This window comes from Adiantum capillus-veneris, chromosome 11 (genome assembly GCF_014529385.1).
Source record: "Adiantum capillus-veneris isolate H3 chromosome 11, ASM1452938v2, whole genome shotgun sequence".
In the NCBI taxonomy this organism is placed as follows: domain Eukaryota; kingdom Viridiplantae; phylum Streptophyta; class Polypodiopsida; order Polypodiales; family Pteridaceae; genus Adiantum; species Adiantum capillus-veneris.
Window position 1 is genome coordinate 162,832,560 of NC_140941.1, and position 4,914 is coordinate 162,837,473.

General features: G+C 35.9%; 1 pseudogene; it reads right to left on the reverse strand.

Annotated features, from left to right (window-relative positions):
- Positions 1 to 1,466: 1,466 nt before the first annotated feature.
- LOC147448340 (uncharacterized) lies at positions 1,467 to 2,170 on the reverse strand (annotated as a pseudogene).
- Positions 2,171 to 4,914: the final 2,744 nt, after the last annotated feature.

A 4,914-nucleotide genomic window follows, 5' to 3' on the forward strand; every position in this document is an offset into this window, starting at 1 on the left:
TTCAAGATAGGAATGTTTTTGTTAGCACCTAGTCTAAGTTGTTGGTCCTTTCCTCTTCTATATAGTTGTCGGCCAATCATGGTGCAATTTGCAACTTGTTTTTTTATTTGTCTTTGTCTTTGTTTACTCATGTTTTTAAGAAATTTTATATTTATCAAGTACTCCACATAAGTGCAATAGATATTTGGAACAAAGTTTCATGTGGTATTGCTACTCTTTTCTTACATTGGGAGCAATCATCATACGAGGTTTTTACATATGCATGAGCATCTCTTTTCATGTTCATCCAGTAAACCCCTAACAATGTAAGTCGTCTCAATGTTTAGTCTACTATAAAATGAATCCCCATTACTTTTGTGTAAGTTTGATTTAGGAAGTTGGCTTCTTCTTTGGGGATTATGCACAAAAGTAAAATCTCATCTTTGTTCTTTTGATATAGTCTTTCTACCAACATTTGATACAAATCCAATTACTTAATTAGTTGTGTTGTTATAGGAAGTGAAATTTGTGGATCTACTTGTGCTATCATCATGGGAGTAACTAGATCTTTTGGCCATCTAGGAATCATCTCTATGAAGGATAGATATGCATCTAGAAAGTCGTCATCAATTCCCTTGGGAGGTTCTCTTGAGGTGATATTGGATAAATTATCATCTTTTTGATGTGTGGTGTCCTTTTTAACAACCACTCTAAAATCAAAATCCAAAATCAAAATCTACTAAGATGATGAACCATATACAATTCTCCCAATAGTACATGGTTTGTTGACTAGATAAAGTAGAGCTTGGTGGTCCACAGAGCTGGAGGTCCACAAAGAAGACAAACTTATTTTCAAATAAGTAGTGCCTAAACTTTTTGATATCATACATCATTCCAAGTCCTTTTTTTTTGTTGTCTTGGTATGATTCTTTCTAGATCTTTGTTCAATTGTCTACTAGCATATGAGACGGGAAAGTCCATGGTTCCCTCTCTTGGTTGTGCCAATATGCTTCCAATAAAAAAATTTGAAGCATCAACATGCACATGGAGAATTTTATTCCAGTCTAAAGTCTTCAAAATAGGTTTTGAAGATAAATCTTGTTTGCAATTTTAAAATGACTCCTCATGCTCATCAACCCATAAAAATTGAGTGTAAGGCCATAAATGGGTTTAGCAATGACAATATACATGTATATAAATCTTAGATAATATCCACAATGTAGCAGCACTTGAACCTTGTAGAGAATAAGAAAACCCATACACTCATACACGTAGTATAACCACCTCTTTCAACAAATGAGAGTATTGTGATATCCGATAACTTCTACCGTCACAAAGCATTTCATTTTGTCTATGATAACAATCTCTCTCAAAATCTCCATATCTGCCACAATAGTTACAATGTCCATCTCTTTGCATAAAAGCACGTCTACTTTGTGGCATGACTCTCCCCCTTTATCTATGCAGAGAACCACCTTCTCTTTGCATCAAGAATCTTTGAAAACGATCATTGTCTCTTTCTTGTGTATGATTTCCCTTCCATGATTATGATAGAAAACTGCATCTCTATTTGATCCACTTGTAGATGCATTGATACCAAGTTTCACTTCTTCCACTATACATAAGGCAATCCACTCCTCAAAGTAATGCATAGTACCTCTCATGGAGATATAGGTATATAATGACTTATGTTGTGTTTCTAAACCTTTTAGTATTACCAAAACAAGATCATCATATTCAACTATGTAGTTTATGGATGCCAAATATTTCAAAATTTGTGTAATTTTAGCCACATATTCTATTATTGTATGGCTTTCTTGCCATACTCCATGCAAGCTTTGCTTAAATCTAATCTTATGCACGTCAACACTTGTACCTTACATTTTATGTATAAAATCTTAAGCATCCTTTGGTGTACTAGTCTTCTTGATACGAGGTATTAAGCATTTCAAAATACATATGGAGATCCAATGTAACACTTTTTGTGATTTCTTGATCCATGATCAATATTCTTTTTCTCCTCTTTTGAAGGATCTGGAGGCAATTTTGGACATACATCTTCACATGTGACAAGATTCCATACACCTTTGCCCATCAAGAAGTTCTCCATTCGATACATCCATACACTGTAGTTGTGTTTTGTGACGTTTTTGCCGAAAATTTTAATTGTTTTCAATGACAAGTCAGCCATACTTTCCTTAAATAATTTGAACCACAAAGACCATCAATGTATGATGCATAGGACAAAGAGAAAGAGGAAATAGAAAAAGAGACCAACCAACAACAAGTTCCTCCATAGCAACAAGAGTTTATAAAGCAACAAGAAGACCACAAGGACAAGGAACCAAAAATCACGGAGCAGGATCCACCCAAGAACTAGGAGCAAGAGAAGCAAAGGGAGACACCCAAAGAAAAATAGCCACAAGTTGGCACCTCTCAGCAATGCATCACATCTGAAAGAGGGCCAATATCTCCATGCTCAAGAGCTATCATTGAAGATGGGACAAGGCTCTTTCAAGATTTTGACGTTGATGAACACTTAGAGCACATGAAGCTACAATTTAAGTGTCATAAAGCTATCACCAGCCTACGGGAGCTTGATCTAAAGGATGCCAAAGCAAAAACACTCACATTGAAAGAAGAAAATCAGAGGCTTCAACAAGTGGAAGAGCTACAAGAAATCCACATCAAGATCAAAGAATATTTAAGGGAAGAAAAGAAAGAAACGGAAAACCTTTACTTGATCCTATAAGAGCACATCAAGGAAAATAGTCAAATGTAAGAAGAGAGGGATGCCCTGAAAGATAAGCTGGAAGCAGAGCAACGAAAGAATGCAAAGCTTGGGGAATCGTATGGTGTAGTAAAAAATACACTAACACAACTCTTAGAAATGCAAGACACACCTACCTCACCTTTGAGATCAGTAGCACCAACGACAAGTTTAGAAGAGTCAAAAGCCACCAAGGAAGAACTAGCACATGGGAAATATAATAAATAATCTTGACATCAGGACATAGGGCCATCCAAGCCCAAATATTTCAAGAGATCATATAGCTCAAAGAACAATTGGAAAACGCACAGGCTGAGTTAGTAGCTCAAAAGGAAAAAACTTCATTGGAGCTATTGATAGCCGTTTTTTCGGCTCTTTGTAATTTCCATAGTGAGTTATCTCACCCTATCAAATCACTCAAACACTGTGGTTACCCTCACCCTTTCACTGTATATAGGTGCATGTGAGTTAGGGGACTTTTCCCATATCTCCTTACTGAAATAAAAACCCTCAATTAGCTAGTCATTGGGCTAGTTGAGCCAAAAATATAAAATATATAAGTATATTATGGCCCATGCGTATGTAAATATTTCTTTGTATATAGGGCCTAAATAAAAGATTTTTTCATAATTATTTTGGTATTTATTTAAATATTTCTACCTAGGTGTGTGTTATTTATGCTCTGTACATTGCCTCACCATTACCACAATTTTTCTTACCATTTTTCATACTCTTTATTCCATATAGAAATATTTTCATGTAAGCTTCTCTTATATTTGGTGTAACTCCACCCCAACAAAATCCAAAAAAACTAGTTTTATTTATGTGTATATTTTTTCACTATTGTGATTTTTCCCTTCCTACATCTATTTTGTTTTTTTCTAAAAACTTAGAACACCAAAAATATTTATCTTTTTATGGTAGCCTCATAATGAGAGAGATTTCTTTTGACCCCTTTATATTTTTTCCACTTATATTATTTATATTTGACATGTACATAGTTTTTAGACCCCTCAATATTTGATTTTCTTAGTTGTACTATTCACTTATATCATGATCTCAACAATATCTTCAATTATAGACCTACCAAATAAGGTCAAGAGTAGGTGGCATGCATACATGCACTATGGAAGGCTCACTCTTGGAGGTATTCAAAAGAATCATCCAAAGAAGGACCCCAGAAGGACCTTGTGCAGTGGAAAAAAACGGTCGGTTTTGCTGAATTTTTAAAGTTCACTTGCTCTCTGAATTTGAAAAGGTGATACAAACAAAAGTTGTAGTTGGTGGGCTGAAATTTTGCCTCTAAGTTTTTCATATTTTTTTGAGCTACGAGCTGTGATCTATGATTTTATTAGTGGACCCCAGTTTTCCCATGCTATGCAGCCACACTCTCTCTTCCACTTTATCATTTTCCTCTTTCACACACACTTCTCCACTCATGATCCCCACCTCTCTCACCACTCCTCTCTGCACCCTACTCACCTTCTCCTCAACCTTGAAGAATAAGAGAAACCATGGTGAACTCATACCTCCCACACACAATTCCATTCCAAAATTGACCACCTAGTCTCATTTTTCCTCCTCCAAATTACCCATATCTATAAAAAAAACCACAAAATTCAGCCTCTTCTCTTAAAAGACAGCATCATGGTGGTTGATTACTCAGCTTCAATTACCTTGTCTCTCAAGGAAGGTCAAGAGTGGAGAAAAAATGTACCGTCAAAGCTAGTGGACCGTCAACAAGCGTCAAAATTGGCCCTACTCAAGACACTTGGAGCATCAACCTTGTTAGAAATCCACCTTTTCTTACCTCTTAAGAGTTTTTCTTCCTTATTTGTATCCTACATGGATACTCCCATTGTAAATATCCAATTCCATTTGTAAATTAATACTAACTCTACTAACACTAACCCACTATGAAAAGTCCTATCACCTCCATTTCTCTCCTCTCTCTTTCCCCACCAACTTCTTGATAATTCCAAGCAAAAGAAATTAGATAAATTGTTGAAAATCTAACCCAACCATGGTTAGAGGAGTAGCCCTAGCCTTCAAAATTGCTATAAAAGGAGGGTGTAGCTAGCACAAAAAGGGGGGAGAAGAAAGAGCACTATGCTATAGCTTGAGAAGCCAAGCTCAACCTCTTGAGAAGGAGCTCTTGAGTGGAA